The sequence below is a fragment of the Leucopleurus acutus genome (genome assembly GCF_964270905.1).
Source record: "Leucopleurus acutus genome assembly, chromosome: 13".
Classification (NCBI taxonomy): Eukaryota; Metazoa; Chordata; class Mammalia; order Artiodactyla; family Delphinidae; genus Leucopleurus; species Leucopleurus acutus.
This window is the reverse complement of record NC_139155.1, coordinates 86,216,921-86,240,435: the sequence shown is the minus strand read 5'-3', so window position 1 is coordinate 86,240,435 and position 23,515 is coordinate 86,216,921.

The following is a 23,515-nucleotide window of genomic DNA, read 5'->3' as shown; positions in this document are numbered from 1 at the left end:
AGGAGATGATCCCTGGGGGTAGAAGACGTTCAGCTTGTTTCTGGTTGATATGACTCACCACTAACATTGGGACAACCTTTCAATGAATGGGTATTAAGAGCTTTTGTCTGTGACCAAAGGGGAAAGAGGTAAGCAGGCTTGTATTCACCAGCCCTTCTAAGTATACTCCTCCAGACGCTTTGGGCAGGTCACGGCTAGAAATCTTCTTTTTCAACAAGGAAAAGATGAGATTTCAGTGTCTCTGCCTACATGGAGCCAGATCTTTCTCATATTAGTTTTCCTATGAATTCACAGCCATGGAATGACTAGGCATCTCAATTACATACAGAGAAAACTCATTTCATAAATACGAAGAAAAATATCCTATGATATGAGGGCAAATATCATATGAAAGACAAATATCATATGCTATCACTTGTATGTGGAATCTAAAAGAATGGTTCAAAGGAACCTATTTACAGAGCAGAAACAGAGGCACAGATGTAGAAAACAGACTTGCGGTCACCAAGGGGGAAAGCGGGGGAAGGATAAATTGGGAGATTGGGATTGACATATACACGCTTCTATGTATAAAATAAGTAACTGATGAGGACCTACTGTATAGCACAGGGAACTCTACCCAATACTTTGTAATGACCTATATGGGAAAAGAGTATAAAAAAGAGTGGATACGTGTAAAACTGATTCACTTTGCTGTACGCCTGAAACTAATACAACATTGTAAATCAACGATACTCCGATAAGAATTAATTATAAAAAAGAAATATGAAAGGGGCTCAAATGGAAGAAAGGGATATCTATATCTATAAACAACCAAGAGTCCTTATCTTAAAGAAGTAAGAGGAAACGGCATTCTGAAATGCCCATAATAGTGTAAACATTACCATCTATCCCTATTATGATAATCTTGATGAGGGGGTGTAGACTATCATGTGAGTTCTCTCGCCAGCATCATGAATACTGGCAGATTACGAATACGCATTGAAAAAATATTCTTCCATCAACGAAAACCCACTTGTCACCCAAGTAAGATGTGAGTTAACTACTGTGGATCAGGATAGGATTGGAAGAGTTATCAAGTGGAAGCTTTCTTGAACTCATCATAATAACGCTCTTCCTTTTTGCAATTACTCAATATATAAGAGTTAGATTCTTACCTTGCTGTCTTTAAGCCAGGTGGAGCACGATGCTCCTGAGACCAAGGTTTAAAATTTCAATCACCGTGACGAGCGGTGAGCTTTACAGAGGAAACGTTCGATCCTGAAGCACGAATTCCACTCCTAACCTTGGCTGGTTCATTCACTAATAAGGGACATTGGATCTTAGGCAAGAAGATGTAGACAGTCCCACAGAAGAATCACCACCGTCCATGGGAGGCCCAGTTTGAAGTACACAAGCTGCTGATGGTGAGGTATTCAAGCTTTTCATGCAGAGAAAGAAAGCACAGTCGGACTGGTGGTAATCATATTCAGGAGTTCTCTAGAGTCATGTAACTCCTTTATTTATATATTACATATATTAATGTGTTATGTTGTTATAACATACATGTTAAATATATATGTAGATATATGTAACATTTGATACATAAAATGATCTTTTTGGATAGTTTCTTTTGCTATGCATTCAAGTTCAACATTCTGCCATTAACCCCATCCAGTGTAGTTTTCATCTTTAGAAGTTTGATTTGAGATCTTTTTTTATCTCTTTCATGTCTTTAATTAACTTTGGAACATATGGAATACAGTTATAACTACTTCAATCTCCTTGTTTGCTAATTCTCACATTCATGCCAATTCTGGCTCGGAATTGATTGATTGCTTTTTCTCATATTGGGTTGTATTGTCTTGCTCCTTGGCATATCCGGTAATTTTTTTTTTTTTATATCCGGTAATTTTTCACCAGATGACAGACATTGTGCATTTTATCTTATCAGGTGCTGGATATTTCTGTAATCCTATAAATAGTCTTGAGGTTTGTTTGGGGACACGACTAAGTTCCTTGGAAATAGTTTGGTCCTTTGTGGTCTCACGCTTGATAGTCTGTCAGGAGTGGAGACGTGCTCCATCTAATTGTTCACCACTACTGGGGCATGACTCTTCTGTGTGCATGACTCAATCTCTGTGAGTCAGGAGGTTTTCCAGACTGGCTGGTAGAAGCAAGAACTATTCCCAGCCCTGTGTGTCACCACTGTTCTCATTAATCCATTGCGCTGGTTCTGTCTCCAGACTTAGGTAGCTTTCTCACACCTTGGTGCTGATACCTACTCTTAAGAATATGCAAAGGAACCTGCTGCTGAGCTCTGGAATTTTACCTTTGTGTTTCTTTCTTCTCCCCCATACTCCGAAAAATGTAGTTGCCTTTGTCTCCCTTGACTTCAAACTCTATTTCTTCAACGCAGGCAGTCCACCAGGCTCTGTGCGGCTTCTCCTCTCCCATGCTGTGGTCTTGGAATGCTCTCAAGTCAGCGTCCCGGGGCAACTGAGGGTTTACCTCCTTTGTTTTTTCTCAGGGATGAACTTGCAAAAATGACTGGTACCCAGGGTCTTGAAAACTATTATTTCATATATATTTTGTTTTTGAGTGTTTCAGGTAGAGGGTAAATTCATCTATTTATTCCACCCTAGCGTGAAGGAGAAGCCTTATCATAATTGTAGTTAATTATTTATGTCTTTAAGAACTTCTTTTTCTACTAGAATTATCCTGAATACAGGAACCATAGCTGGATTGTTCAGCAACATACATTATAATTCAGTGGAGGGGCCGGCACACAGTAGGTACTCAAGTTTTAAAAAATGGAATAAATAATGAATAAGAGACTAAATGATTACATATCTGTTTGGGAATTTAAACGATTAGATTAAACATACCAGTTTATACACTCTAACCTAGCATTACTAATTTAGATGACGATTCAAGTGGACCAAGGTCTATAGTTTTAGCCCACCTGGCATCCCCTTTACTTTCTTCTGACAACAGCATATTAAACTTCCCGTGGCAAACGGCCCCTTCCCCATTCTCAGTCCAGGAAACTAAAATGGGAGTGATACCACTGCCAGCTTTGGGGTTAGGCTCGAAACCCCGGATAAGCCAATCAGTGGGTCCCATTCTATCATCACAGTTCAAAGAGAGACATAGGGCTCCCCTGGATCCATAAAATTAAACCTGATCCTTTAAGTAATTATTGAAAAAGAAAAGCTTTGCTTCATTCGAGTATACTAACCTGGCTGAGTGAAAACGTGGCGCTTCTGGGGGCTCACCTTCCCACAATAAGGAAAAATAATAAACACCAAGAAAGCTGAGCAAAAGAAGATCCTAATAATGTTATCTCAACACCTTGATCCACATGAATTTCTTATCATGTGAGTTAATGAACTGCTCCTGTGCATTAAGCCAGTTTTAACTGGGTTTCTATCATTTGCAGTCTTAAATAATATATTAATGAAGCTAGAAAATAATATGAGTTAACACATAAACTGTTTCTAAAACATGCTGTATACATAGTGAAGGGTAAAATATTGAAGAGACAGTAGAGATCAATGTGGGTGTATCAGTTAGCTGTGGCTGCATAACAAATCACCCCCCGACAAGTTGGCATAAATAATAAACATCTATTATCATGATCACTGGTCTTCATAATAGCTAGAGCGGCTCTTCAGACTACAGATCTATGCATCTGTGGGTCAACTGAAGATGCACATATATTGATACTTTGACCCAGTAATTTCATTCCTGGGAATACTCAGGCGTATCCAAGGCAACAGGGACAACAATGTTCATGTAAGGAACAACCCCATTTGCCAAGCTCTCTGGAGGTATCTAGTCCCCAGGCAAGAAGTCTGTTAGCTCGACTCCCCTTTCCTTTGGCTTGGCATTAGCTGTTAGAACACTTTCCAATGTGCTCATTCTTCTAATCTCTTCTGTCCTCCTCTGTAATCAGGTGGTTTTCAAACTCATTTACTCACATGGTCTCACAATGAATGTTCATTACAATACTATTTAAAAATCGAGATTTTTCTGCCTTTCTAACCCAATGCATTGGGTTTTTGCATTGAACGGATTTTAGAATTCTTATCACAGTATTTCAGGCAGTTTCTATGTTATATTCTATTAAGATGATTCCACCCAAGGTTGTCACAAGTCAGAGGTTACAGCTTTTGCAGGATGTTTTGTTAGGAATATATTCATATACTCACTCTGTCAGACACATCCCATGAGCCTGCATTTAACATCTCATCCAATAGCATAATTCAACAAAAAGGATAAAATAAGCAATATTTATTAATATTATGGAATAGATTTTGCGGGAATATTAGATAGGCACACACTGTCTTCCCAAAGCAAACGTTTCTGCATTTCTAGCAGCACAAGCAAGGACGAAGAGGAAAAGAGAAGGAATAGAGGTAGGGAGGAGGAGGCATGGAATGTGAGGACTTCTCCTAATTATATAACTCTGGTTATAGATTTACTTTTTCTCATGCAATCTTTCTTATCTCTTCTAAAAAGAATGCAAAATTTATTCTCACAGAAGTAATAAACACCATCTGGGTTGTTCTCTGAGTCTGACAACATCACTACTTGATCAAATAGTGTAAGAAAATACACGCCCCACACAAAATCTACAGATATCGCGATTTTGTACCCAGACGGTATTTTCTGAGGGTGTAGAGTTGGAAAATCACATTTGGACTTCTCAGGCCCAGCACCTGGATCGGTAAGACCACAGTGACAGCCCGGCCCCCTCTTGTTTCTGACCTCCTAGTACCTTCCCAGCTAGAACCCCTCTGCTGATTTCTAAGCCCAGGCAGGGTCCATCTACTGCCCGCCCACCTTCCTCCACTTCCAAGGCTGGCTACAGAGATTGGTTCTGGGTGCGCCCATAACCCAAGTTACTCCAAGCAGAGCAACTAACAAGCAGCCCCAGGACTTATGCTGGATCTGATGGAGCAGAGCAGTGTTCTCCCTGAAGTGACCGGGCTGGTAGGATGGACGCTGGGAGCTGCTAGCGATCAACTTGCCACCAGGAGGGAGGGGCCTGCAGGAGATGATGCCAACCCAGAGAAAAGACAAGGAGACAGGTCGCTAAGGATACTGCATCCAGACACCCCTGGTACCAATCCGCCCTTTCTGCTTGGGTTTCATTCATGCAGTACCTAAGGCGTCAGTCGGACAAAGCCCACAGGATAAACACTGCAGCAACCAAAAGGAAGTGGGGAAACAAACACCCAGGGCCTTTGTGAAAAACAGAGGATCAAACAGATACCACCTTTGGAGAGAGAGGAGGATTAGTGGCTACCTATCTAGCAGTCGATTCTTTCTTTGACAACAGGGCCTGCTCCCAGCTACAAATCCTGCAAAGGTCCAATATTCACCTTACTAAACTCCTTTTAATCCAGGACAGTGGGATCTGAAGACTAGTGGAAGGCTTTGTGGAGAGGTTTTCTTTCCTGATAAAGAGATACACATGAGGAGAAACATCCCTCTTCCTGCCTTTGGATACAGCTGGGTGAGTGTGTGATGTCCAGAAGAGCTGCAGCTATCTTGTGATCATAAGGAAACACACCGGAGAATGACAGCCAGTGTACTGGGTATCATGGAGTGGAAAAACAAAAACATCTGGAGGATGCTGGTGTGATACTGGATTAACAAACCACAGAACCAACCACCTCTGAACTTCTGGTTATGAAATATAATAAACTCCTATCGTTCCCGACACTTCGGGGTGGTATTATACTAACTGCAGCTGACATCATGGTCAGTAATACACAGATCTCACGCCCTCTCCATGTATTTGCAACCGAGACTCTGGGAATGCTCATCAGATACATGCAGGTTTCCAAAAACCTCGTGGCGTTTTAACAAAAATGCGCCATGATCTTACTAGTTGAAAGAGATCTTCTAAAGCAGACAGAAAAGTGTCCCAGACAAGATTCGGTGGAGTCAGCAAGGACATAGCCCTACTGTATAATTCCACCAGCAAAGGAAGCTCCAGCCCATCTCGCACGCTCTCATTCACTTACCACTCACAAATTCTTTCATAAGACAAGTACTTGCCAGTACTTCTTTGTGCTTTACCTCGTCTAACTCAAATATTTTAAGGATGGAAGACGGAAAAGAGAATTTTAAGGCCCTGTCACAACTACACAGCTCTTGTTGGAGCAGGAAATCAGCCAGAGAGAACGAATAAATGAAAATGTGCAGCTGTATTCTAAAAGTTGATCTACAAAACAGATGATGGGCTGGATTTGGCCCCTAACTGTAGTTTTCTGACTCCTGATCTCAGAAAGAGGAGGTTTCTGCACTTCTTACATGAAGATTCCTGGACAGGTAAGGTTGTGATGAGGGAAGTCTGTATGTGGAGGGTGACCCCTGGGTCCTCTGTTCCCAAAGTGGAAAGGAGGAAATAAAATTCTGTGCAGAATTATGAATAGGAATCTTGGCAACTGCGTTAGGCCCACAAGTAGTTTACAAATGAGCACTATAAATTCTGAACTCCATTTGGCTTGAAAGGCCATATTCCTTGTGGGAACTGCCAGCAAATGACTCTACAAGATCCAAGGGCCTATCAGAGTCTGGATGGGGCCATTTTTTTTTTTTTTTTTTTTTTTTTTTTTGCGGTACGCGGGCCTCTCACTGTTGTGGCGTTTCCCGTTGCGGAGCACAGGCTCCAGACGCGCAGGCTCAGCGGCCATGGCTCACGGGCCCAGCCGCTCCACGGCACGTGGGATCTTCCCGGACCGGAGCACGAACCCGCGTCCCCTGCATCGGCAGGTGGACTCTCAACCACTGCGCCACCAGGGAAGCCCCTGGATGGGGCCATTCTTGCCCATCTTTCTGATCCCACCTCCCTGGACTCTTCTCCTTCCTCTGCTCCAGCCACTTGTTCTTGCAATTTCTCCAACAGAGCAAGATTATTCCATCTCCATTTGCCCTGCTGTCCTGCCTGGACAGCTCCTGACCAGTATTCACAGCTTTCCTCCCTCACCTCATTCATGCTTCCCTTCCAAAGTCTGCTTTCTCAAGGAAGCCTTCCAAACCACCGAATCTAAAATAGGCAGATCGGGGAATTCCCTGGCGGTCCAGTGTTTAGGACTCTTAGCGTCCACTGCCGGGGGGCCTGGGTTCAATCCATGGTTGGGGAACTAAGATTCCACAAGCCTCGCAGCGCGGCCAAAAAAACCCAACCAAACAAAAATAAAATAACATAGGGATTTCCCTGGTGGTCCACTGGTTAAGACTCTGAGCTCCCAATGCAGGCGTCCCGGGTTCAATCCCTGGTCAGGGAACTAGATCCTGCATGCTGCAATGAAGAGCCCAAGCCACGTGCCACAACTAAGACCCAGCGCAGCCAAATAAATAAATGTTTTTAAAAATTAAAACTAAACAAAAATAAAACAAAATAAAATAGCCGGGTCTTTCGCTATTCATTCACCTTCCTTCCTCTGCACCCTGATCCTGGAGATCTGTTTGCCTTTCAAGTTAACAGAAAACAATTGCCTTCTCCTCACCTCCCCGGCCCCCAACCCACTCCTGCATACCTGGAGTTCCAGGTATTTAAATTTTCCACTTAAAATCGGTAGTGAGGATGTTTCCAAAAAGTGGGTCTAGTCACGATGTCTGGGAACCTGCAGCTTCAAAGAAGCTGCATTTCCAGGTGATTCCCGGCTGTGCCTAGTGACCTTGGGAAAAAGCAAAAGCAACTTTTTCATTTCCCTTGGCAATGCCCCTTCCAACGCGTTTATAGGCCAGCTTTAGGCAGAAAGGCTCCCGGGAGAGAGGCTGTGATTCTCACGATGTGCTCTAGGCTTACAGCAATCAGCCCGTGATACAAAACACCATCAGTCATGCTACCAGCTGGCCTGCTAGTGGACGCTCCAGGCACCGTGCTGTGTGCCCGACGTGCCCATCAAAATCCCTCTACTACACTTGGTCCATTTGCGCCGTGGAGTCCGGTTCCGGAGACTCGCCCCCACCTCCTCCCAGCACCAACCACCTGGGAGCCCCCCAGTCTGCACCCGCACCCCCAAACTGCTTTGATCTCAATCTCAGATGCCTCCGGGCGGTCCCAGATTTCTGGCAAGAGACTAGCGCTGTGATCTTGCCTTCCTCCGTGGGCCAACATCGGCTCTTGGGACCCCAGGGTTGGGGAGAAGGGGGCGCAAAATATTGGATTTCCTGGGGGCGATGGAGTGAGACCCCACGGCTGTAGGAATGGAGGCGCACAGATTCGCTCCATCCCCCGTGCTGACAGGTTGACTGAGCTGGGAGCAGGGCAGGGACCCCTCGTCTGGGGTGCAGATGAGCAAAAAGAAGCCAGAACACTCCTACCCCAGGACCGCAGTTTGACTGACCCAGGGGTAGGCAGCTGGGAGACGATCCACAGAACCTTCCCCTTGGCCACACCCCCTCATCGACCTGGGGCACCACTTAGAGATGCGGGCGCAGCCAAAGTGGCCCCCAAAAGCCGCAAGACTCCGGACAGGACCCGTCCATCCAGGGAGGAGGAGCTGCCCCTGCACAGGCGCTCCCGGGCGACCAGCCAGCTTTGTACGCCAGATTCCCGCGTACAAACTCCCAGTTCAGGTGCCCTGCGCCCGGAAGCACCCGGAGATCGGAGGGAGCTTCCCGAGCCGAGAGCGCCACCGCGACGGCCGCCCGCCCTCGCCTTACCTCTGCCCGGGGGTGACCTCGGAGAGCGTCCTGCGTCCCCCGCCGCTTCCCCGGACTCCGGGGCACCACCCGCAGCCGAGTCACCGGCCCGGCAGCGTCTCGGATGGGCGCGCCCGGCCCCCCTCCCCTCAGAAGACCCCTTCCCCCCAGGGCAGCTGCCCGCGCCCCTCCCGGCCCACTGCTTCTGGGCGGCTAGGCTTCGCGCGCTTTGGGCCGGACCGCCCCCGGCCACGCCCGGCCACGCCCGGCCACGCCCGGCCACGCCCGGCCCCGCCCACCCCGGCCCCGCCCCGCCTCCCCCGCCTCTCCGGTCAGTCTTGTCTCAGTTCCGACGCACCTACGACTACCCGTCCTCAACGCCTCCGGACACCTCCCGCCCCTCTCCGTCTCCGGAACCGTCCCTCCCCACCTCCCTCTGCCCAGTCCGTTACTTCCGGTCCCGCCCACCCGCCAGCCACCTGGTCGGGCGGTGAGCGCCAGGGCGCATGGGGTGAAGCACGCAGAAAGGAGCGTCCTTCCAGAGTCTGAGGTAACGATGCCTACGGGGGAGGACGCGGTGCTCCAGAAGGATGCTCTCCTCCGACAGAGGGACTTCATGTAGCCACTCCCTTCCTTCCCGCTCTGGGTCGCAGCCCTAGAGAGTTCTATCCAGATACCCAGGGACTCAGACCTGGAGATGGCCCTTCCACCTTCCCGCGGCCCTGCAGGACGAGTGGTCCGCACCCCCTAACCCCCAAATTTTGGGTGACACCCTGGGAGCGGGAAAAGTGTGGGATTAAAAGTCCCATGCAGGGACTTCCCTGGCGGGCCAGTGGTGAGGGCTCTGCCCTTCCAACGCAGGGGGCACAGGTTCTGTCCCTGGTCGGGAAACTAAGATCCCACAAGCTGGTAAGCGTGGCCAAAAAAAAAAAAAAAGGAGAAAAGATCCCATTGAGCTTAAAATGGACAGAGTTATAATTGCATTTTTTCACATTCTGCTTTTTAAAAAATTATCATTTTTGGTCATAATTGCATACAACATTATGTTTAGTTACAAGTGTACAACACAAAGATTTGGTATTTGTACACATTGTGAAATGATCACTGCAATGTCTGGTTGACATCTCTCACCATACATAGTTAGAATTATGTGTGTGAGAATTATGTGTGTGGTAAGAACTTTTAAGATTTACTCTCTTACAGTTGCATTTTTTAAAATAAATTTATTTTATTATTTAATTTAATTAATTAATTTATTTATTGGCTGCGTTGGGTCTTTGTTGCTGCACGCGGGCTTTCTCTAGTTGCGGCGAGCGGGGGCTACTCTTCCTCGCAGTGAGCGGGCTTCTCATTGCAGTGGCTTCTCTTGTTGCGGAGCATGGGTTCTCGGCGCGTGGACTTCAGTAGTTGTGACACGTGGGCTCAGTAGCTGTGGCTCACGGGCTTAGTTGCTCCGCGGCATGTGGGATCTTCCCGGACCAGGGCTCAAACCCGTGTCCCCTGCATTGGCAGGTGGATTCTTAACCACTGCACCACCAGGGAAGCCCCTACAGTTGCATTTTTAAACAGGAAAAACAAGGTGCAAAAATAGGGACTCTATACATACATATGTCACACCAGGAACCGTGAACAGTGGTATCCTGGAGAAGCGGACTGGGATGTGCGGACAGGAGGAAAAGTAGTTAATTCATGCTCTTTTGTACTGTTTGATTTATTTTCTTAATATGCTTGTTTTGTCTATTCAGAAAAAAATAAGCAAACAAACAACATGAGCCACTGCCCCCTTGACCCTGCAGTGGCGGTTTCTGTGCAGTTAGACCTCCCCCTCCCGCCCCCCCCCCCCAGTGTCTCTTCTTTCTGGTTTTCCCTGAGCTGCCCCCTCTCAGGAGGTGCTCCCAGCTGCCACCCAGGTGGGGTTCCCATGCTCACCCTCATAGACCCTGGGAGGAGCTGAGCCTTCGGGGAGCGGGTGTCTGACCGCTTCCTGAATTGTTAGCGAACGCAGGTTCACGTGCTAGACCCACAGTGAGACCAAACAATACTGAAATGTTGGTGTTTGGAGCAGAGAAAGTTTCATTGCAGGGCCCTGCAAGTGGGTGGGTGGCTCACGCCTTAAAAAACCCGGAACTCCTGGAAGGGTTTCAGCAAAGCCGTTTTATAGGAAAGATGAGGGAGGGGCATGGTTGGTCGGTGCAGACTTCTTGGTGTCAGAATCCTTTGCAGCTGTCCTCATAGGTCAGGTCACTGTGTTCCTGTAAACCTGCAACCAACAAGTGTTATTCTTTGTTCTGCAATGTTTTCTCTCTATATGAATGGAAAAGTGTTACACTCTTGAAGGTCAGAGCCTTGAGCATGGGCTCTCCTGTACATTTCAGGCTACAGGCAACATTCTTAACAGGGAGCAAAAGCAATAGAATACAAAGGTTAAAGTAAGCAACTAAGGCCTTGCGCGCCACAGCTACTGAGCCCACGTGCCACAACTACTGAAGCCCGTGCGCCTAGAGCCCATGGTCCACAACAAGAGAAGCCACAGCAATGAGAAGCCCGCATACCGCAACAAAGACCCAATGCAGCCAAAAATAAATAAATAAATAAATTAATTAATTAATATATTTATTTTAAAAAAAGATTAAAGTAAAAGAAACAAATCCAATATGGTGTCAGATTTGTTCTTCCCTATTACATTGTTATAGGTAGAAGGAGCAGATGGGAAGGCAGAAACCTGCCAAGAGAGGCTTAGACCCAAGTTGCTACCACCTCCCCAAACCAGCAACATCTGGCCGTCCCCCCCAGGGTCCCTGCTTCTCACCCACAGGGCTCGGGTGGCCCAGCTCCCACTGAGTTGGCTCAGTGGAATATCAGAAAGGTAGAAAGGAAGCCTGATTTTTGCGTGTGTCATCCTCCCTGGTTACTAGAGAACCCCGAGGCATCCTGATTTCAATTGCTCTAAAAACAAAACAAAACACACACAAAAAAACAAAAAACCCAAGAAGAAACAATAAAGAGATCCAGAACGACTGCAGATCCATTTCTTTTCCCCCAGACAGGTCCTCCTAGAGAACCAGAGGCCAAGACTGGGAGGACGGACGGATTTGAAGAGCTCTCCCCAGCATCAGTGGCCTCTCTCAGCTCCGTGGGGCTGGGATTCTAGACCCAGGCTGGGCGAAGAAGACTCAGGGCTGCTACTGTGCCCTTATCACTTGAAACCTTGGCAGTTCAGACAGAATCCAGCCACTGGGGATGTCCAGACCCAGGGCCCCTGTTTCCTTGTGGCCAAGTGTTCAATCTCTAGGAGGGCCAGGTGAGAACTGCTTCTTTTTATAATTATTTTTTAAGTGTTATTGGAGTGTAGTTGATTTACAATATTGTGTTAGTTTCAGGTGTACCAAAGTGTTTTAGTTATGCATATACGTACATTCATTCTTTTTCAGATTCTTTACCTGTATAAGGTTATTACAGAATACTGAGTAGAGTTCCCTGTGCTTCTTAAAATGTATACAGTATGCTGCTTTGGGTGGCGTGGTCTTGCTTTAGAATCCCAAGAGCCTGTGTTGTGATTCTCCCACCGGGACTTCCATAAGCTCCATGCTGCATCTTCTTCCCCGTGGTTATACCTCTGGGACCATGGAGTCTGCCTGATGGTTCGTCCCAAACATTAGAACTGATTGCACCAAAGCCTGGACTGACCGCAGTGCCCTTTCCTGTTGTTGACTCCACTCAGAGCCGGTAGCCTTGCGTGTCACTTGGGAGATGAGCCAGTGCAGCGCTCCTGAGTGTGAAACGTGTTTCCTCTAGAACCCAAGGAGAGACCAGCTAGACCCTGTGCTTTCCTCATTGTGACATTAGATGCAGCACTTTGCCTTTTACTTCAGAGAGGATGTCTGCCTGCCTGTGACCACTAAATGTGGTACAGCTTCCCTGAAACGCGGGTCCCCAAATCTTCTTGCCCTCTGGAGCACGTGTGTCTTTCCGGGGCCTCCAGTAAAGGGTACTAGCCACCTTTTTTACTCATTCCGTCCAATCAGCACGATGTCATTGATGTACTAGACCAACATGATCTTCAGTGGTGATAAAAGAAATTTTCACATATTGAGGTATAGGGAAGTCATTCTGGCTTATAGATGAGTTGACTTGAATTTTATGCTAAGTAAAATAGCCCGTTTGTGGCCTATGAAACAGACATTGTACATCTGTTGTAGTTATTAGACCAAAAGTAAAGAATGTCCATGTTAAAAATAAAGATTAAATGGGACTTCCCTGGCGGTTCAGTGGTTAAGATTCTGAGCTTCCATTGCAGGGGGCACGGGTTCGATCCTTGGTCGGGGAACTAAGGTCTCGCATGCTGCACAGTGCAGCCAAAAAAGAAAAAGATTAAATGCCTCCCTTCCTAGGACAGCGATCTGGTCCTCCTTTGATGATAAGACTGCCTTCCAGGTGCCAAGACCATGCTGACTCGTTGTGTATGTGCTGGTCTGTGTGTGTGTGTGTGTTTCCCTTGAAATGTAACCCTAACTTGTTTAGTGTTCTTTGTTCTGACAAGATATAAAACTGTGCTGAAAACCCTGCTTCTCTGGAGCAGCTTCTCAGAGTAACCTGGGAAGCAGGCTTCTGGGCTAGTCCTCAGTTTGTCTCAAATAAAACTCTTTTCTATTCTTATTATAGATAGTTTATTGATTATTTTCATTGACATTGCAGTATCCAGGGAGTCCAGAGCTCTGTAGGCTGTATTTTGACAGCAAGAAGGAGTGTTATCTAGTCCTGAGACAACACTGTCATTTCATATTTTTGTCCATCCTCATGAATATGAAGATTTGCATGCGTGTGCACGGGTGCATATGTGTGCATTCTGAGTTGTCATGCAAAATCTTTTTAACAATGTGAGTTACAGTAAAAAAGGTGATGCCAAGGCTTTAGTGTCCGTACATAGCAGTAGAATCCCTGCATCCTTAGGTATACATACATTTAACTTTCTGTGTTGCCAGATTGCTCCCCCAAATGGTTGTACCAGTTGGCAAGTTGTATTTGAAGTTAGAAGGTTTCTTTACTCTCTGAAATGAGAGAGTTTTCCAGAAGCAACGGCTTGTGGATCTTATTTTGGGGTGATGCACATCTGGCTGGGTTTTATAGTTCTGCAGTTGGTGTTTTATTTTCCAGAGTAACACTCATCTTTATGGCTCACCATTTAATTTCCCTACTGTCAAGAGGCAGAATGAAGTTATTCCTCTTTTTAAAAGAATGATATAAGTAGGTAATAATGAATGCAAAATGCTGTAGTTAAACACCAGCAGATAAGCTGATGGATCGGCTGTCACTTAGATGATGCTATAAACGGAAAGAAAGTAATATTTACTCGTTTGCAAAAAAACAAGAACGGGTGATGGATTTGGTGTTCTTTGACTCTGAGTGAGTCATTACAGCAAATTGTTATTTTCCAGTTAATAGAGGGAATAAAAAGTACAAAGCAGAGAAAAGGCATTGCTTTCAAGAGCACAGCCGGGTCTCTTGCACTGTTGAATCATGTGAACTATTGCAAAGTTAACTGTTATGGGCGGACCTGTGTTCTCTCTAAATTCACCTGCTGAAGTCTTAACGCCCAGGACCCTCAGAATATGTCTGTTTTTGGAGATAGGGTCTTTAAAGAGGGAATTAAGGTAAAATGAGGCCATGTGAGTGGGCCCTGAGCCAATCTGACCGATGCTTTTAAAAGAGGAGGACGTTAGGACACAGATACACACAGAACGAAGACCACGTGAGGACACAGGGGAAAGTCCTGCCCACAGGAACCTTTCCTGGCCTTTTCCGGTTTCTGGTGGCTCCTGGCATCGTGTGCTGTGGCAGCATCACTTCAGTCTCTGCCTCTGTCTCTATGTGGTCCTGCCCTCTTCTGTTTTTTTTCTCGTCTTCTTATAAGGATACTGGCTATTGGATTGAGGGCCCAGTTTGCTAATCCAGGGTGAGTGCATCTCAAGATCTGTCCCTTACTTACATCTGTAAAGACTCTTTTTCCAAATACGGTCACATTCATAGGTTCCAAGTGGTCATATCTTTTAAAAAGACCATCCAGCCCAGCACAGGACCCACCTGGATAATCCAGGGCCGTCTCCTCATGTCAAGATCCTTAACTTGGTTGCATCTGCAAAGACCCTGTTTCCAGAGAAGGTCACATTCACAGGTCCTTGGGATTAGGAAATGCATGTGCCATTGGGAGCCATGCCCATCCCATCACCCAACAGATGTGCTGTGTGGATTAAACTATTTTATCCATGTAAAGTGCTAGTACCAGTGCCTAGCACTGAGTGAGGGACCTATAGGTATTGACTAAATTAACATTTTTATTATCCACACTGTATGAAAAGTGGGGGAAGGCTAGACAGGAAGCACTGCATTTCAAGATGAATGAGAAAGCACATTTCTTAGTCACAAAGAAGCCTATCCCGATATGATTAATATGCAAATGCCGGATAAAATGTTGAAAGAATCCATTTATAAACCCGTTAGAAATAAACCTTCACACCACTGTAATAAATACACAGAAAAGATAGTTGATGGAAAGCGTAATGAACCAATAAAAAGGCTGGGATTTCAACAGGGCTGTTTTCTAGATGCAAATAAGCTGATTGCTGTTTTCGAGACCCACACTTGTGTGTTGTATCTGCAGGGGTCTCACCCTCTGAGGGTGTCTGCTGGCTCTTCCGGCCTGGAGACCCCCTGCACACCACCCAGCATCCCGCTGTGACAGAAGCAACCCCCAGTGGGATCTGGAAAGAATCTTTCAGATCCAGGGGAACGGGGGCTTTTTAGAGGCAGGTGTAGCCTGGGGTTTGAAGGTACAGAGCTGGGTTCCTTGGGGACACCTCTGTCTCTGAACAGTTGTGTGAATTTAAATGACAAACTCTCTGAACCTCTTCTGTGAAGCGGCAATTTCCTTGCAGGCTCACTGTGGGGATTAAATGAATTAAAATAAAAAGAGCGGCCCAGCCTTCGAAACATTGTTCTTAAAGCTTTCTTCTTTCAGCAGACATGGACCCTGAAGAATTGGCTCCAAATGCAGTGTGTTTTTTGTTTGTTTAATTTCTTTTTCAACCATGAAGAAAGAAATTACCAAAAAGCTGATTTTGTAATGAAAGCACACAGTTAGGTAGATGAAAATACAGCCTCAAAGATAATTGCATCTGTATTTTGTTTTTCTTCCCAGAAACCCCTTTGGGTTCTCACTTTACCTGCTTCAAGGCAACAAATAAAATAATTGCTTTGTCAGAGCCCAGACCACAGTAGAGTCAGCCCTTTTTTAAAAATTTCATTGAAAAGGTAAAAGCAGTTTTGGTTAAGAGCAGCGACAGTGTCTGATGAGGGGCTTCACCCCCGTGAGCGGAGACCCTTGGAGGGTGTTTCCCTGTGGCAAGCTTGTGATCATCATGTGTAAGATCATAGTCTGTCCTGTAATAGAGTGAAGTTTCTGACCAATAGAAATGCATAGCTTCATATGACATGTTTAATTTTGACTTTGACAAAGGCTAAGTAGGCTGAATGAAGAAGATCTAGGGGTCAGAGTTGGCCTCTGGTCTTCATTTGTCATTTCTGAGACACTGGCCAATTCCTATGTGTCCTTGTCAGGGAGGAACAGATTTTCCTCTGCCCTTCTGGGTTCTTCTGGCTGGTCTAAGAATTAAACCGACATAAGACAGATTAACAGGAGAACATCAAAGTTTAAAAACATGTATACATGGGAGAGACCCAGGAAATCTGAGCAACTCGCCAAAATGGCTGAAACCCTCACCTTAAATGCCATCCGCAGCTAAAGGCAAAAGAGGATACTGAAGTAGGGGTTTGGGACCTCAGAGGGGAGAGAGGCAATTCACGTGGAGATGGGAAAGCAAATGTTTGGTAAACAAATGTTTGCTGGGCCAGGCAGCAGTGACAAGGGGGCACAGAGTGGACTCTGAACTCTAGCCCCTGCTGAGTTTGTTACCCATGCTAAGCAGCCCGTACCCCAGGCCAAATAAACTGTTTTTACATATACCAGCTAGTGGTGTTTTATCGACAGGATGCCCAGAAGGCCTGCAGCAAAACCAGGCTGAGACAGCTACATCAGCGGGGGGGGGGGGACGAGAGAGAGAGAGAGAGAGAGAGAGAGAGAGAGAGAGAGAGAGAGAGAGAGAGAGAGAGAGAGAGAGAGAGAGAGAGAGAGAGACACACACACGCTTTGCAACTGTCCTTAGATACAGTGGCTCGGGCTTGACCTCAGGAACGCACCTGCGCAGATGCAACCTGGAGGTGTCCTAAACTCACCTTTGCTTCATCACCATGCTGAGGTCTCTGCCCAAAGGGGGGTTTACACTCTGCACAATTTGTGCCATGCGGAAAGGAGCGTGCAAGACTGTGCATGCCCCAACTGCCTGCTGGAAATCTCCACCCCTTTCCTAGAGCCCTGATGACCTGACTGCCTTCTACCCCTTAAATTCCCTTGCTCCCCTTCTCCTACCGACCAGGGCTCTTGGCCTCCTTAATCAATAGAAATTGACTAGAAGCCAGGTAAGAAATTCAGGCAAGGCTTTACTGGGGCCCCTGCTGCAGCAGAGGGGAGTGAGAACATATAACAGGTTCCCTTGCGCACCTCAGGGGGGGTGAGCTTATTCCTTATACGGGGTGAGGGTAAGGGTGTGTCCAGGGGTCGGGCTGGAGGCGTGGCTCAGGTGGTCTGCCCACCCCTTTGGTTGAGGTGAGTGCAGGGGGCATGCGCGGTGCCCTGCTTTGGCTCCCGACCCCCAGCTTTTGCTCCCCGGCTCTTCAGAAGTGGCAGCTGAGTTTTTTGGTCTTTCGTATCTTTTCGTCCATAATTTGCCCCAACTGCAAATGCACACAGTTATTTTTAGTCCCATATACTTTCTTTGTATTCTGTTGCTCAAGGAGAGGTTTGTCCAGGTGCAAGCGTTGCAGCAAAGGGTCCCAAGTCCCAGGTCCCAGCCTGCCTCATTCCCTTCCGGGAGCTGGTTCCTTTAGAGCATCAATTCCCCTTCTTCATCCTCTGGCCATTGAGTAAAAACCTGCCTTGCTTGCTGCAAACCCAGTTTCCTTCTTGGCAGCATAACTCTGAGCGGGAAGGAATCCCTGCCTGACCAGGGGAGATTCAGTTCAGCTGGGGCCCCAAGAGGGAACCAGTTGCCCTCACCACACCAAGCCCATATTCTTTACAGGAATCCCTGGGGATAGCTCGATTCCAGGAATAGGTTCTTTATCTAAACTCTTTAGCCAGCTAAGGGGGAGGTAAAAAGAAAGGCTTCCTGAGCCTTCTCTTTCTTAAAAATAATCAGCCTAAAAGAATCCTTATTCCAAATGTTGCAGGAAAAAAAAACAGTGCGAGAGGATGGTCACACCCCAGGTCTCAGGCGAGTCCCTGGGAAGGCCACCAAGTGTCAGTTCTTGGCTTTGTGCAGGGAAGGATATAGTAAAGTGAAGGCAGGTATATTCAGGGAGACACATACATACTCCATAGACAGAGCGTGAGCCATCTGGGAAAGCAAGAGGCCCCGAAATATGGGGTGGTTCATTTTTATAGGCTGGATAATCAGTGGGAGGATTATTCCAGCTATTTGGGGGGAAGGGACGGGGCTTTCCAGGAATTGGGCCACCGCCCACTTTTTGCCCTTTTATGGTTGGCCTCGGAACCGTCATGGTGCCTGTGAGTGTATCATGAGGCTCAAGGGCTAGTGGAAACCAGTCGTCTGCCATCTTTGTTCTAACCAGTTTATGTCGTGTCCTCAATGGCTATGTTATTCTTTTAAAGGCTGTGCCCTGCCCACTTCCTGTCTCACAAAGAGACAAAATTGGGTGGCAAATTTTGCTGCCTCTACAGGGCTGAGCTAGTACTTAACACCCAGATTTCATCATTATCCAGACATCATTCTCATTCCTTTGTGATGCACTAATGAAACTGTTTGCGCAAAATGAGCTTTTCCAGTTCTGCTAATGTGAGCTGAGCATCGGGGCAGGTGTGCAGCAGTGGGGCCTGAACCCTTCCCTGGACCCTGCTTCCCTTTCCTGGAGCCTAGAGAAGGAACTGCTCTCATGATGAACACCGGGGTCATTTCCTTTCCTGAGCCATCCCACTTTGGCTTTCTCTCACTGGACTTGAGCAGGTTTTGCAAGACAAAAGAGAAACACACTTTTCTTTAATATGGTTTACCATTTCCTCCTGCATGATTCTAGCTGATAGTTGATGAGCCAGACAAAACAATATCATAATCAACACATTCTAGATAAGACCACGTTTCCATCAGGAGCATGTCGGGAGCATTCGCATAGCTGTAATTAGCCAAGCAGAAGTTAGAGAAATCAAATGCACGCAATCCTTTTAAGTATGGTTGCCTTAAGACCTAATTACTTTGGAGTAATTGGCCTATAAGAAGGCGTTGGAGGCTCTTACAGTGAATACAATGGGCCAAGTAGGCGACGTGATGGAATCATTGAGCTTTAATTAATTGGATACCAGGGAATGCACACTTCCTGACGGAGCGCTCTTCACTTACGCAGATTTATACCGTCTGGGATTTCAGGAGCCTATAAAAGTTTCTTCCATTGAATTCCTGCCCAACTGAGAGGTACTGAAAACCAGCAGATGGGTTGAAAGTTACAAGAATAACTTCCGATTCCTTACTGGTGACATTCAGCATGTAAATGTGCTCCCGAAGCTTCGCTCTCTCTCCCTTTGTGTCTTTCAATTTTTTTTTATTGTGGTAAAGTAAACATGTGATAAAGTTTTAACCATTTTAAGTGTACATTTCAGCGATATTAAATACATTTATAATTTTGTGCAACCATCATCACGCTCCATCTGGATAATTCTTTTCATTTTGTAAGACTGAAACTCTACATATTAAATCACGTCACCTTCTCCACCCTGTCACTCCAACCTTTGGCAATCACCATTCTAAGTATCTCATAGAAGTGGAATCACATAGTATTGGTCTTTTTGTGACTGCCTTATTTCATTCTGCATTATGGCCTCTAGGTTCATACATGTTGTAGCAGATACCAGAATTCCCTTCCTTTTTATTTAAATTTAACATCTTTAATGGAGTATCATTGCTTTACAATGTTGTGTTAGTTGCTGCTATATAACAAAGCATATCAGCTATACGTATACATATATCCCCATACCCCCTCCCTCTTGCGTCTCCCTCCCACCCTCCCTATCCCACCCCTCTAGGTGGTCACAAAGCACCGAGCTGATCTCCCTGTGCTATGCGGCTGCTTCCCACTAGCTATCTATTTTACGTTTGGTAGTGTATATATGTCCATGCCTCTCTCTCACTTTGTCACAGTTTATCCTTCCCCCTCCCCATATCCTCAAGTCCATTTTCTAGTAGGTCTGTGTCTTTATTCCTGTCCTGCTCCTAGGTTCTTCTGACCATTTCTTTTCTTTTCTTTTTTTTTTAGATTCCATATATATGTGTTAGCATACGGTATTTGTTTTTCTCTTTCGGACTTACTTCACTCTGTATGACAGACTCTAGGTCTACCCACCTCACTACAAATAACTCAATTTCGTCCCTTTTATGGCTGAGTAATATTCCATTGTATATATGGGCCACATCTTCTTTATCCATTCACCTGTCGATAGACACCTAGGTTGCTCCCATGTCCTGACTATTCTAAATAGAGCTGGAATGAACATTGTGGTACATGACTCTTTTTGAATTATGCTTTTCTCAGGGTATATGACCAGTGGTGGGATTGCTGGGTTGTAGGATAGTTCCATTTTTAGTTTTTTAAGGAACCTCCATATTGTTCTCCATAGTGGCTGTATCAATTTACATTCCCACCAACACTGCAACAGGGTTCCCTTTCCTCCACACCCTCTCCAGCATTTATTGTTTATAGATGCTTTGATGATGGCCATTCTGACTGGTGTGAGATGATATCTCATTGTAGTTTTGATTTGCATTTCTCTAATGATTAGTGATGTTGAGCATCCTTTCATGTGTTTGTTGGCAATCTGTATATCTTCTTGGGAGAAATGTCTATTTAGGTCTTCTGTCCACTTTTGGATTGGGTTGTTTGTTTTTTGGATATTGAGCTACATGAGCTGCTTGTATATTTTGGAGATTAATCCTTTGTCAGTTGCTTCATTTGCAAATATTTTCTCCCATTCTGAGGGTTGTCGTTTCATCATGTTTATGGTTTCCTTTGCTGTGCAAAAGCTGTTAAGTTTCATTAGGTCCCATTTGTTTATTTTTGTTTTTATTTCCATTTCTCTAAGAGGTGGGTCAAAAAGGATCTTGCTGTGATGTATGTCATAGAGTGTTCTGCCTATGTTCTCCTCTAAGAGTTTTATAGTGTCTGGCCTTACATTTAGGTCTTTAATCCATTTTGAGTTTATTTTTGTGTGTGGTGTTAGGGAGTGTTCTAATTTCATTCTTTTACATGTAGCTGTCCAGTTGTCCCAGCACCACTTACTGAAGACGGTGTCTTTTCTCCATTGTATATTCTTGCCTCCTTTATCAAAAATAAGTTGACCATATGTGTATGGGTTTATCTCTAGGTTTTCTATCCTGTTCCATTGATCTATATTTCTGTTTTTGTGCCAGTACCATACTGTCTTGATTACTGTAGCTTTTGTAGTATAGTCTGAAGTCAGGGAGGCTGATTCCTCCAGCTCTGTTTTTCTTTCTCAAGATTGCTTTGGCTATTTGGGGTCTTTTGTGTTTCCATACAAATTGTGAAATTTTGTGTTCTAATTCTGTGAAAAATGCCATTGGTAGTTTGATAGGGATTGCATTGAATCTGTAGATTGCTTTGGGTAGTATAGTCATTTTCACAATGTTGAATCTTCCAATCCAAGAACATGGTTTATCTCTCCATCTGTTTGTATCATCTTTAATTTCTTTCATCAGTGTCTTATAGGTTTCTGCATGCAGGTCTTTTGTCTCCTTAGGTAGGTTTATTCCTAGGTATTTTATTCTTTTTGTTGCAATGGTAAATAGGAGTATTTCCTTAATTTCTCTTTCAGATTTTTCATCATTAGTGTATAGGAATGCAAGAGATTTCTGTGCATTATTTTTGTATCCTGCTACGTTACCAAATTCATTGATTAGCCCTAGTAGTTTTCTGGTAGCATCTTTAGAATTCTCTATGTATAGTATCATGTCATCTGCAAACAGTGACAGTTTTACTTCTTCTTTTCCAATTTGGATTCCTTTTATTTCTCTACCTTCTGTGATTGCTGTGGCTAAAACTTCCAAAACTATGTTGAATAATAGTGGTGAGAGTGGGCAACCTCATCTTGTTCCTGATCTTAGTGAAATGGTTTCAGTTTTTCACCATTGAGAATGATGTTGGCTGTGGGTTTGTCATATATGGCCTTTATTATGTTCAGGTAGGTTCCCTCTATGCCTACTTTCTGGAGAGGTTTTATCATAAATGGGTGTTGAATTTTATTTAAAGCTTTTTCTGCGTCCATTGAGATGAGCATATGGTTTTTCTTCTTCAGTTTGTTAATATGGTTTATCACATTGATTGATTTGTGTATACTGAAGAATCCTTGCATTCCTGGGATAAACCCCAGTTGATCCTGGTGTATGATCCTTTTAGTCTGCAGCTGGATTCTGTTTGCTAGCATTTTGTTGAGGATTTTTGCACCTGTGTTCATCACTGATATTGGCCTGTAGTTTTCCTTTTTTGTGACATCTTTGTCTGATTTTGGTATCAGGGTGATGGTGGCCTTGTAGAATGTGTTTGGCTTGTTCCTCCCTCTGCTATATTTTGGAAGATTTTGAGAAGGATAGGTGTTAAGTCTTCTCTAAATGTTTGGTAGAATTCGCCTGGGAAGCCATCTGGTGCTGGGCTTTTGTTTGTTGGAAGATTTTTAATCACAGTTTCAATTTCAGCACTTGTGATTGGTCTGTTTATATTTTCTATTTCTTCCTGGTTCAGTCTAGGAAGGTTGTGCTTTTCTAAGGATTTGTCCATTTCTTCCAGGTTGTCCATTTTATTGGCGTATAGTTGCTTGTATAATGTCTCATGATCCTTTGTATTTCTGCAGTGTCAGTTGTTACTTCTCCTTTTTCATTTCTAATTCTGTTGATTTGAGTCTTCCCCCTTTTTTTCTTGATGAGTCTGGCTAATGGTTTATCAATTTTGTTTATCTTCTCAAAGAACTAGCTTTTAATTTTATTGATCTTTGCTATCGTTTCCTTCATTTCTTTTCCATTTATTTCTGATCTGATCTTTATGATTTCTTTCCTTCTGCTAACTTTGGGGTTTTTTTTGTCCTTCTCTCTCTAATTGCTTTAGGAGTAAGGTTAGGTTGTTTATTTGAGATGTTTCTTGTTTCTTGAGGTAGGATTGTATTGCTCTAAAGTTCCCTCTTAGAACTGCTTTTGCTGCATCCCATAGATTTTGGGTTGTCGTGTTTTCATTGTCATTTGTTTCTAGGTATTTTTTTTATTTTCTCTTTGATTTCTTCAGTGAGCTCTTGGTTATGTAGTAGTGTATTGTTTAGCCTCCATGTGTTTGTATTTTTTACAGATTTTTTCCTGTAACTGATATCTAGTCTCATAGCGTTGTGGTTGGAAAAGAGTCTTGATACAATTTCAATTTTCTTAAATTTACCAAGGCTTGATTTGTGACCCAAGATACGCTCTATCCTGGAGAATGTTCCACGAGCACTTGAGAAGAAAGTGTATTCTGTTGTTTTTGGATGGAATGTCCTATAAATATCAATTAAGTCCATCTTGTTTAATGTATCATTTAAAGCTGTGTTTCCTTATTTATTTCCATTTTAGTTGCTCTGTCTATTGGTGAAAGTGGGGTGTTAAAGTCCCCTACTATGATTGTGTTACTGTCAATTTCCCCTTTTACGGCTGTTAGC